This window comes from Ursus americanus, chromosome X (assembly GCF_024610735.1).
Source record: "Ursus americanus isolate L20-20 chromosome X, mUrsAme1.1.p, whole genome shotgun sequence".
NCBI lineage: Eukaryota > Metazoa > Chordata > Mammalia > Carnivora > Ursidae > Ursus > Ursus americanus.
The window spans coordinates 65,227,423-65,239,519 of NC_142164.1; the positions used below are offsets into that span (position 1 = coordinate 65,227,423).

General features: G+C 49.3%; 1 long non-coding RNA gene across 1 annotated transcript in view; it reads left to right on the forward strand.

Moving 5' to 3' along the window:
* Nucleotides 1-9,446, forward strand: part of LOC148106929 (uncharacterized) — a 29,304-nt gene extending 19,858 nt beyond the window's left edge. Inside the window, exon 3 of the long non-coding RNA XR_015723433.1 lies at nt 3,899-9,446. This is a non-coding gene — a long non-coding RNA (uncharacterized LOC148106929). The remainder of the gene's footprint in view (nt 1-3,898) is intronic.
* Nucleotides 9,447-12,097: the final 2,651 nt, after the last annotated feature.

Here is a 12,097-nt window from a genome sequence, read left to right on the forward strand (position 1 = left end):
TTTCAAATTCTGGAGAGTTTAGTTAGGGAGAAAAGATAAATGTTTCATTTCTGTTTATAAAAGAATAATCTACCAGTTGTTAGGAGTACAGATAACTAAGAAGAAAAAAGTGTTCCTTCAATCCAGGAGCAATATTCCAAACGAAAACCATAATTATCTTTCATCAGTTCACTCAGTCCCACGTTGGGTACAGAGATTACTTAAAAAAAAAAATAAAGATTTTCAGGACTCCGGTGGAGAAGTGAATGGGTTCATGGAACTGCCAACCTGAGATCAAGCAGATCAGGAATGAATTCCACGGGACTGAGTGAACTGACTACCTGGGACAGTACTTTCCATGGGTCTTTGAGACCGTTAAATTTTCAGGAATTTTGTGAGTGGGTGGCCAGGGTGGGCATATTTATTGGTAAACCTGAAAACTGACCAGGGTGGGCATATTTATACCGCAGGGATCAGCAAGTCAAATCTCCCTTCACCACCTAGACCCGGTAGTTAAACATTTACCAGAACACCACTGGGCACTTCCAACTCGGTTCGTCCCAGTCTGAGCTCCCTGTCTCCTCCCATAAAATCCGCTTCTCATCCTAAATTCCCAATCTCTATGTGAATGATGTCACCATAGACCCAGTTGTCAAATAAGAAATCTCTGGAGTTGTCCACGGCTCCTTTCTCCCTCATCGCTCAGCATATCAATCACTGAGTCTTGTCAACTCACCCTCAGGAATGTTTTCTGGCACTTACTCCTCTCTGTCAGGATCTTAGTTCACACTCCCATCATCTCTCGCCTTCACAGCTGCAATAACCTCTTGAGAGATCTGCTTACCCCCAGTGCATCTGGACACTAACTCCCATGTAATCTTCCTAAAACACCCCAGTGCAATCCAGTCACTTGCCATCATAAAGACTGCAGGTGGCTCTCCTCTACCTGGGGGAGAAAGTCTGGGATCTTCAGCAGCACCCAAAAAGCCTGCATAATGTGGCCACCGGTCTTCTTCAGACTCACATTCCCACCTCTCCCTACGATACAGCCCACGGTCCAGTCTGAATTGCTTCTCATTCCCCCACTGTGGCTACTTTTTCACAACTTTATGTTTTGGTCTATTATTCCTTCTGTCTGAAATCCTCTCCACCATTCAGAGCCTGGGACATTTCTTCTCTTCTTTAAAGATCCAGCTCAGAATGGTGCTGGGTGGCTCAGTTAGTTAAGCGTCTGCCTTCGACTCAGGTCATGATCCCAGAGTCCTGGGATCGAGCCCCTTGTCAGGCTCCCTGCTCAGCGGGGAGCCTGCTTCTCCCTCTGCCTGCCGCTCCCCCTGCTTGTGCTCTCTCTCTGTCAAATAAATAATAAATAAAAACTGGGGAAAAAAAGAGCCAGCTCAGACTTAATATTCTTGGTGAATTCTCCCAAGAAAAGTCAGTCTCCTCCCCCCACCACACACACAGTCTCTTTGTGCCTCCAATATAGAACTAATCACACAGTGTTGTCGCCAACTGTTTTAAAGGTCTGGCCCCCTCACTATATTGTGTCTTACCCCCGGAGACTTGCACAGCACTTGCAACATAGTGAGAACGCCAAAAACGTTGAAAGAACGGATGGGAAGGTGAATGAATGGAGTTGATTCCTAGCCCTAAGAACTAGACCGTTTCCTGGTTTGTTGTGTAAAAGCCCCAACTTTAAGGCCCTACTCTGGTGCTTCCAGCTTCTCATTCCTGCCTTGGTGCCCCATGTGACACCTTAGTCTTCACAGGACTCGTGCTTTCTCCAGCTCTTGCCAAACCTTCTGACACCAGGCAGACTGCTCTGAAAGCCCAGGCCCCACGGCAGAGCCTCCATCACTGGCTGCCAACCACCTGCCTGCCTGCGCTTCCTTCTAGTGTCTGCTGCCTTCCAGATGCTTGCTCTACCTGCCTGTCTGAACAGCTGGCTGGGGGCTCTGCTGCTGCTCTGGGGATCTTCTGCTTTCTCCCCGATCTGCCCTCAAAGCTTTGGCCATCTCTGTTCTCTCTTCCTCTGCATAAAAATGAGCCCCATTTTTATCACTGTCCAACCAGAAGATTAGTTAGAGCAGGCTGATTAAATTCATGGGTTCCAGACTCTAACTGCCTCGATTCAAATCTCACCTCCTCCACTCATAGCCAGTTGTGTAATCTCAGGGAGAGTCACTTCATCTCCTTGAACCACAGTTGGCTCACCTGCAAAATGGGCATGATAATGATAGCTACATCATAAGGTCAATGTGAGGTTTTTTTTAAGATTTTATTTATTTGGGGGGGTTTAAGGGAGGGAGAGAGAATCTGAAGCAGCTTCCATGCAGAGAGAGCGCCACATGGGGCTTGAACCCACGACTGACCGATAGTGAGATCACAACCCGAGCCAAAATCAAGAGTCAGACCCTTTAACTGATTGCACCCCCCCCCCCAGGCAGCCCAGGTCAGTGTGAGATTTAAATAAGATGATGTGCTTAACACAGCACCTGGCACATGGTAAATACTCAATGACCATTTGCTATCATTATTGTTTGTATGTTTCCAGTATCTGGGACAGAGTTGGTGCTCAACCAACGTGTGTGGAGAGGGAAGGAGAAGGAAGAGTAACACTCACTGGCTATTCAAGGTTTCCTGATCAAAGTCTGCTAATTCCACTCCCACCTCACGATGTAAATACATTATGGCCATTTGGTTCTGGCACTCAGCTATTTCTGAAATCCCGCCTTCTCCAGGAACCCTTTGCAGTTGAGAGGCCAACAGCTTTGTTCATCCCCACCTGCCTCGCTCTAAAACTCTCACAACTGCCCACTCCCACTTTTCACTGCAATTACCTGCATTTATCCTGATGCCTTCACCCCTGATTGCACTGACCCCAAGGTACATCGTGGGTGTGAACATCTCTGGATATACGTTAGACTACATCTTAGCCCACGTCTCCTTCCTCCCCCACGTGTACGTGCTTTCTGCATTTTCCGTGCCAGGCAGCCCTTGTTGCCTGATTGTCAGGCAAGGACTGCGTAGAAACGAATGAGAACAGCCAGAGCCTTGCGCAGGGAAATGATTCAGAAGTGTTTCATGATGAAGGAGAGAAGGTGGAAGCAGAAGCTGGGGTGGGGATGGGATTTGTGTATCCACTTACTTTTCACCCCAGCAGGGGCAGAAAGCATGCAGCCTCTTTCCTGTTCATTGGCTACATTCCTCTCAGAGGCCAGAGGGGCAAGTCTGGACAATGCAAGTGAGCTGTGGATGGGACTTAGCCAAGGGGCCTCCAAAGGGAGAGCAGTGGGGCTGACTAGGAGAGACTAGAAAAGGAAGGTGACCACGTTTGCAGCACCTTCTTTGTTTCCCCAAGCGGCAAAGTCCTCTTTTCTTCTAAAGACAATACCAAAGCGCAAAAGCTCCCTCCGGAATAGAAGGCCGAGTCTCAGAGCACTTTGCAGACTGGGTGGTCCCTGAGTGTCTAGCCTTCGGTATGAGACTCAGGCTCTGGGGAATTAGTTGTGCACCCACTGTGCACAAAGCCCTGTGCAAGGCGGTGTGAAACCCAGGCGGAACTGGAAGCTTTCAATCACAGGCTCTCCCTGTGGCATAAGAGACACAGCGGAGAAGTGGTGGTGATTGTGGGAGCGTGAAAGAGCAATTGAGCCTACAAGCACCCAAAGGGGACACATTTAGCCAGCTCCATGCCAACTTCCTGCTAGAGATCTACTGGCTTCATTTGACCTTATCCGGGAAAGCACGCTGTGAGGACGGGCATGGGCACGATATGGCTAGGGCCCCTTGCCCAGGAGAAAGTCCATTCATTCACCTGTTTAAGTGCACTGGGTCCAGGACAGCTCCTTAGTTCAGTCTCAGCTCCCCCCTTCCCTCTCCCCACTCAGTAACGGCTCCTGGTCTGTCTCCTCTTTAGGGCTGCGGTCCCCAGCAAAGTTGTCACAGGTGCCCAGTGCAGACGCCCAAGACCCCCCAGAAATGCCTGAAAGCTCCCCACCCTAATTGTGCCTCCCTGGATTGTTCCCTCGGCGAGGCCGGCTCTTGGAGCCGGGCAGCTTGACCTTTGCTAGGAACTCAAGAGCTGCCTGCCGTTTGGAAATGGAATGGAAACAGAGGCCGAAGCCCTGCTGGCGTCTCTCCCTCACCCACCCCCATCATGCGCAAGGAAAAGCTGCAAGAACAGTGACGGGTTAAGCTCCTTATAAGGAAGTGAGCCTCCTCTCTCCTCCCGCACGGCAGTCGTTTGGGGCTTCTATATGTTTTAAGGTGCACTGCAGAAACGAGCCCCGCCAGGATTCGCCCAAACCATTCCCCCAGGGGTGGGGGCCCACCAGGAGCCAAGGCAGAAAGGACGGGCGGGGCGAGGAGCGGGAAGGCGACGGAGCGAAGAATTTGAGGGATGAGTCATCAAAAAGAAGCTGGGCGAGAGAGCGGAACTCGTCATCGGCCCCGGGCAGGAGCCGCGCGTTCATTAGACGCGCGCGGTGTCAATCACATCCGCTCCGCAAATGCGCTGCGAGCCTGCGGGGGCCTCCCCGACCGGAAAACGGGTCTCGGTGGGCGGTCGAACGGCCTCGAAATCGGATAAGACCGAGCGCCGGCAGCCGTTGGAGGAGTCGGCTGCGGCCCAGGCAGGCTTCTAGGAAAGATGGCGTTTGCCATCAAGGTCACATGGCCACCTTAGGGGACTAAAGGGAACACCAGCTGAGAAGAACAGGCTCGCCCCCGGAGGACTCAGATTTTACGAAACAGTTGCAAATGCAGATTTTTCCTCCTAGGAGACTCCGAGGCACACTCGTGTTGGTCGGAACACAAGTCCTAAAATACAACATCAAAATAAGATGGGAAGGGGTGGAGTTTCCCTGGGGCTCTCCTCTCTCTAGGAGCAGGAAGGGGGGGGGCCCAGGGGGCCGGGGTAACTGCAGAACTGGAAGGCAGCACCTGTGCTGTCCCCTGGGACGGCTAATCTCACCGGATCTATGTTGGGCTAAAGGCTGAGCAGCGTGGGCTAAGCTCTGACTTCTCACCTGTTTTTTTTAAGGTTGCCTTGTACATTGCACCAGGAAAGTTCACCTACAGTTTGGCTTTAGTTGATTCAGGAGAGGATAAGAAATGCGAGCTAACCCATAAACTCATCTCTTTGTGTGTTCTTTGTTCATATTTCTTCTCCCTTAGTCTCCGAGCGGCTGTTACTTTGTAAAGATTGCAACCCTGTTGCACGTACACGACAGGACAAAAAGGGATTTGTTAACTTCTGGGCCTGTCCAGATAGGGGGCCACCACTGCTGTCACCCTGTATTGTAGAGACCCGGGAAGAGCTGGGGCATATAAAAGTAGTGACCCAAGAATGGGATCATTCCAGTCTGATTCCTTCCCTTTGCGCTGAGGCGCACGATCCTTCACACTCCCACCCACAATCCAAACTCCAAACTGAGAGCTGGCCCACGGGTTCATCAGCAACTCAGAGGAGCCTGAAAAGGCAATGCTCCGGGAGGGTAGCACACAACAGAAAATCAGACTACAGGGACACCTGAGAATGGATTGGCTTTTTCATTAGCTCCCTCTTGTCCTTGCCCAGCTCTGGCCATCCCAACTGAAGCCGCCCCCTCGGTCTACCCTCTGCTGTCGCCACATTGTGAGGCATCATCAAACCAATCCGGTTTCAGTTTTATTGATGGCTTTGACTCTATTCAAGAATGGGGTTTGAGGGGGAAAGGGGCCACCATCTATTCTGTTATCTGAGGCCCTGATTCTCCCCTCCCTCTGGTTTCAGGAGGGCTGTAGGAAGCCTAAGTGTAGCCTCGGGGAGTGGATTTCTTTTGGAGGAGCTTCGGCTCAGTCATTCTAGAACAGCAGAGCCCTCTGGGTGGGGGGAACAACAGGCAAACCTGAGTGTATGGAGGAACCCAACCGTTTTACTGTGACTCCCTTGGCCACCCTAAGGACACACAACAATTTCTCGCGGTCAGGTCTGAAAGAGCTGAAAGAGAGTTTCAGAAGAGTTACGGATATTCAAGCCACCATGAGTGTGTGTGTGAGTGGGCAGTGGGTGGAGGGAGTGGGGATATGGCAAAATACACATTCCCAGGGCAACTTTGAGGACAAGAGCAAATTTGGTAGCAGAGGAAAGGACGGCCATGAGGCCTGGAGTAGCACTTTCCCTTTCTCCCTCTTCTTTTCCCTTACCCAGACCCCCGAGTGCCCCCAATGGCTGGTTCTATCCTAAGGGAAGGAAGCTAGCCCTAGCCCTAGATGCCAGGGGGCAGTACAGTGCTCTCAATTTAGGAAGGAAGCTGCTACAGCAGAGTGCTATATTCTGTCTCTGACACCAGGTGGCGCCAAATTATAACCATAACTCTGAAGACACCGTCAGGAAATGGACCTTGAGAGCCCTTGAACTATTTTCCTCTCACGCCCTGCTCCCCACGTGGAATCGAAGAAGCAGCAGCCTTTCGGATATGGTGGCTAGCTATGCTTCAGTGAAAACGCTCGAGTCTTTAAGCTAGAGCCACTTCCAGGTAAAGATTCCTAGGATTTAGATGTGGCCTTGGTCTCTGCCCTTCCTGGAAACCTGTCTCAGCAGCAGATAAGGAAAAAGGTGATTTTCCTGGAATCTTTCCAGATGCCTCCACCCTTCTGCACAAGAGTTGTTTTTCTCCAATGAAGTTAGCTGAAGAATAACAGACATTAGATCTAGAAGGCTCTGCTCAAATGCTGGTTCCCCCGCAGAAGGGCTACATGCTCTGTCGTGGGGCCCTTGGGAGTGACCATGTCTATCGAAGTTGCCATGTTACCCACCAGACCAGCCTCATCGCCTCTTACAGGCAAACAGGACTGCTTCCAGCACCTCAAACACACCCCATCAATTCCCACTTCTAGGCTCCTCCACCTAAAATGCTGTCCTCTCTCAGCCGTTCCTGTTTGTTGGATCCATCCCACTTATTGAGGTGCAGAGAGACCTCCAAGAAGCCTTCCTTGATTTCCTCCAGTTGGAAGGGACCTCCCGCTCTGCTAAGCCACCGTAACAACTTGTGCCATTTGCCCTATTCTTCTACTTTATATTATAGATATCTGTGAACATGTCCCCCCTACAAAATCGTGAGCTCCCCCAGGGTAAGGACTGTATCTTGTCTTTTTTTTTAAACCCTGTACTGACAAACACGGTAGGCACTCAATAAATAATAATAATAATAATAATAATAATAATAATAATAATAATAGTGTCTTACATTCATATGGTGCTTACAAGTTACAAAGCAGATTTACATCCATTTTCCCATTTAATTCTCACAACGGCCCTGTGAGGTAGGTGTTACCATCCTTATTTTACAGATGAGCAAACAGACTCAAGGAAGTTAAACAACTTTCCCGAGGTCATACAGCTAGGCAGAGGCAGAGATGGGTCGGAATGCAAGTTTTCTTTTTTCTTAAGATTTTATTTATTTGTCAGAGAGAGAGAGGGAGCGAGAGAGTGCACCAGCAGGGGGAGCTGCAGGCAGAGGGAGAAGCAGGCTGCCCCCTGAGCAGGGAGACCGATGTGGGACTCCATCCCAGGACACCCAGATCATGGCCTGAACCGAAGGCAGATGCTTAACTGACTGAGCCACCCAGGCGTCCCTGAATGCACGTTTTCTGACCCTAAATTCAGTCTTCAACTTTCTATAGCTGAGCTGTTGGCTGGAAATTGCTTCTTGGAGACTGGAGCCATGGGGCTCATTGTGGGGACTGGGGAAAGAGGAGGAGATCTAAAGGTCAGACTCCTCTTGCTTCCTTTCTGCTCCTTTCTCTCCTCACTCCCTTGTTTCCAAAGAGGATTTCAAAATGCGATCTTATTTTGTTTGAGAATGTCCTGGTGTGAGATGTCCTTGTGGAAAATGTGGGGTGAAGACAGGACAGTAAGGTGTATTCACAGCCGATGACTCATGGATCTTTGTCAGACTGGAGGGAGGTCCCTGGTCTGTTCGATAATTTAATTAACAACTTGGATCGGGACATCGGATGGTGTGCTGATCAAATTTGTAAATGACATGAAGCTGGAATCCGGAAGATCCCAGGAGGCTATAATAAGCCAGGAAAATGAAATGTAAGGTTTCACAGTCTAGTTTGTCACAACCAAATGCTTAAGCGCAAGGTAGGAGAGACATGCCTTATGAGCCCTCTGTGTGAAAAGGTTTCAGGACTTTGCGGTGCCTGTTAAGCTAATTATTTTTGCCACTAGCTGCCCCAAATGCTCATGCATCGGAGGCCAGGGTGCAGGAGCTTCACAGTTGTACTTTCTTCGCTGCTCGTGAGACCACAGTGAAGACTATCTGCAGCCTCGGACACTCCACGCGAACGGGAGCATCAGCAGCCTGCAGCATGCACGACAGGCGGACACCAGGAGGGCGAGAGGATTTAAAATCGCCACATGTGAACTGCTAGAGCCGTTTAACCTGGAGGAGGGATCCCCAGGATGATGGCGGTGGCTCAGGAAGCAGTTTTCAAATATTGGAAAGTTCGTAATATAGAAGAGGGATTCGCCTTGTTTTGCTTTGTAAGAGGATGCCATTAGGAGCGAAAGGGCGAATGTTATGGAAAAACATATTCTGACTCACCCCAAGGAAAAACCGTATAAGGGTTTGAGATGCCCAAATATTGTGCAATGGTCTGCTTTGAAAGAACAAGATTTTCGCATCACTGGAGGTATTTAAGCAGAGGCAAGATAACTATTTGGCAAGGAGGTTGCGGGAGGAAATCAAGCATCAGATCATAAGGGAGGGGAATTAGGCAACCATTAAGGCTGCCTTTGACACTGTAATTTTGAGATTGGGGGGGTGGGCGCTGGAGGTGAAAATAGTCTTAGCCTTCAGAGTAGGTACCTCTTAACCTGTTCTTATCTCTGTTTCTAGTCTCTCCTCCTCCAGCCTGCCCTGCACCTGGGCTCCAGAAATATTTTCCTGAATACCTTACCATGAGACTTACCAGCTCAAGTATCATAAAATCTCAGTAACGCTGGTCATCTGGTTTGAACCTTTATCAGATGCTTCCATTGCCTTTGCCTCATCCGTGTGGAGTGGCTGTCCAGTGGCCACTTGATTATCTCTGGAGCTGCCTAACTTTCGGGACAGCCCATTCCGATTCCAGAGAGTACTACTAATCATTAAAAAGTCCTTACTAAAAACAGCAATGTGCTTAGAGTAGGATGCCAATCTTAGGATGCTTTTTCTCCTCTGTTTTTAAAACTGTTGGTAATAAATTCTACAAGAGGGCACCCGGGTGGCTCAGCCGGTTAAGCGGCTGCCTTCGGCTCAGGTCGTGATCTCAGGATCTCAGGATCTCAGGATCTCAGGGACCTGGGATCAAGTCCCGCCTCGGTCTCCCTGCTCAGCGGGGAGCCTGCTTCTCCCTCTCCCTCTGCCTGCCACTCCCCCTGCTTGTGCTCTCTCTCTCTCTGTCAAATAACAATGAATAATAAAAAATTCTACAAGGACTTCAAGAGGCTAGCTGAAACTTTGTCATTTTTTCATTATGAAAGAAAGAAAGAAAGAAAGAAGAAAAGCATCTTCCTTATGTTGAACCCAAATCTGCTTTCCTCTCACTTTCACCCATTAGATCTCAGAGCCCTTGGAGTCATACACAGAACACATCTGCAGCTTCCTCTTCCCCATGAGCCCAGTCATGATTTGCTGACAGTGGACACATCTCTCGGGATTTGCCAGTTCCCTCGCTGTTCTCACCACTTTTTCTCTGCATATACTTTCACTGACATCTCCCTTGGAGTGTGATGCCTGCACTGAACAGAGAGGTCCTCAGGTGTGGTCTGACCAGTGCAGAGTAGTACAAAATGATCACCCCCTTCATTCTGGACATTATACCCTTATTAATACAGCCCAAGGTCACAGTACTTTCTGTAGCAACCAAACCATGCTTTTGACTCACAGCTCACGATGAGCTTTCATTTACTCTAAAACCCTTTAAGCCACATCTCTCACATCCTGCATTTGCAATGTTAAATGTGGGACTTCAAATAAGTGACCTTATCTTTGTCCCTATGACCTTCCATGTTCCTATAGTGAGTCTGTCACACCAGCTTCTTGACATCTCTCCGAATCCGGATTCTGTCATCTCACTTTCTGGCTCTCTCTCCCAGCTGTATGTAATTTTCGAGTTTGGTCTGGTAACATGAAAACAGAACCCTGCCGTGTGTCGTCGCTCAACGGGCTAATGACCTGCCTGCGTTTATCTTTACCCAGCCCCCATCTCTCCGTGTTGCCCCAAGAGTAGCATGAGAGGACGTTTTGTTGAACTCCAGATAGTTGTAGGTGTAGCATTCTCCCCCTCGGCCCGTGCAGGCACCTTAGCAAAGGAAATGAGCTGGGGGGGAGTTATTGTTTGTCCCGACCCCATGCAGGGGCTGAGAGATCTTCGCTTCCTTTTCTAAGTGCCTGCAAGCCATCCTTTTAATCATCTGTTCTAGAATCTTGCCCTCAATCAATATTAAACGTATTGATTTATAACTTGGGGGAGGCATCTCTCCCCATTTCTAAGAGTGTGGAGTCACGTTTGCCCATCTCTACGCTGCAGTGTGCATCTTCTTAGCTCTCCGTGGGGTTTTCAAAGTGGAGCCGCAAGTCCTTGCAACGCCCCTGGGCTGTAACCGACCCAGACCCTGAGATGGAGTCACTCAGAGCAGCTGCCTTTAGGAGTCTCTGTGGTGCTCACTTTGTCCTCTCTACTCTGAATATCCTTCTCCTTGCAGAAGAGAAGGAACAAAAGAGGAGCTGAGGGGGGTTTTATTTTCTCGCTCTCGAACAGTTTAGCAAAAGGACAAGGCAGGGTGGTCCTATCACACGTGTGCGTTAATGCTCCAAGGCTTCTGCTGTCGTGAAGACCTCCACAACTTGCCCTTTAATCTTGATCTTGATCTCCCGCCCTTTAACTTGAACCCTCTACTTCGGTCAACACCATGCTCAGCCTGAGGCTGGTCTCCCAATTTGAAATGCCCACTCTTCCAGCCACCCACTCAAATTCCACTGTAGCCTTTCTTGTGATGTCTCCAGCTCCTTTAACCTTTACCATACAATTGAAGTCACATGCTAGATTCTGCATTTTGTTAATTTCATCGTAGTTCAGTTTTGTATTCCTGACAGTGTGCACCCCAAAGGGGCTGCCTTCTATCCCTCATAGTATATAAACTAGCCTCGGGCCAGGCCGGCAGTCCTGATCATCGTAACTCACTTCCAATGGAGATTTCCACAGTGACCAACCTCGGGCCCTTCACACACACCAAAAGATCCCAAGACAGCTGTGTCTATCTCCCCAGAGGACTACTATAGAAACCAGATAAATCTAGGGACGCAGGCTGGGCCCAGTCTAGGCTCAAATGATTTTCGCAATGTGAAATAAATTCCAAGGGTCTCCTCCGCCCCTCTTCAAACAAGGAGCTGGGCTTTTCAGCTGGGGCTCGGGGCTGCTAGGCAGTAATGGGGCTGAGACCACTCAAGCTAGCTGGCCACAGGACCCACTGTCAATTCGATTGAAACGTTGCCTGTCTTGCAAGCGACCTCTTCCACTTAGGCCTTTCAAAGGTGTGAAGGACCGACTGCAATCTCCCATTGAAGGGTCCCAGATCAGGTTGGATCTGGGTTTGCTACGGCACCTTGAGTTCTTAGAGGGGAGGCGATGTCTAAATCTTCCCCAAACAGAGAGCCTCCTAATTCGGAAGTGTAGACACACACACACCCACACCCCCCAGAAGAGGAGGCCCAGTTTGGTAATATCTGAGATGGAACAATCATAGGACCATAACAACAAAGACTCTGAATTGCCTGAAACTGTCATGTAATCCGGTGGTCTGTTTTCAGGAAGGTAAACACCAGGGCTTCCCTTAGTAGCCAGGTGTTCAGTCGGTGCCTGTTACTGAGGACTCACTGAGTGCGTAGCAAAACCTTTCCTCGTGTCTTATTCAGTCTTTCCCCCGCTGTCATTTTCAGAAGAAATAGAGAATAGATCATCAACTCTGCCCTTACTTAGGAGGTAAATTTTTAAGGATGATGTATCACACCCGGCACGCAGTAGGTCTCCATAATTATTGAATGTTACCTCATTAGCTGCCTCCTTTCTAAATAATAATAAT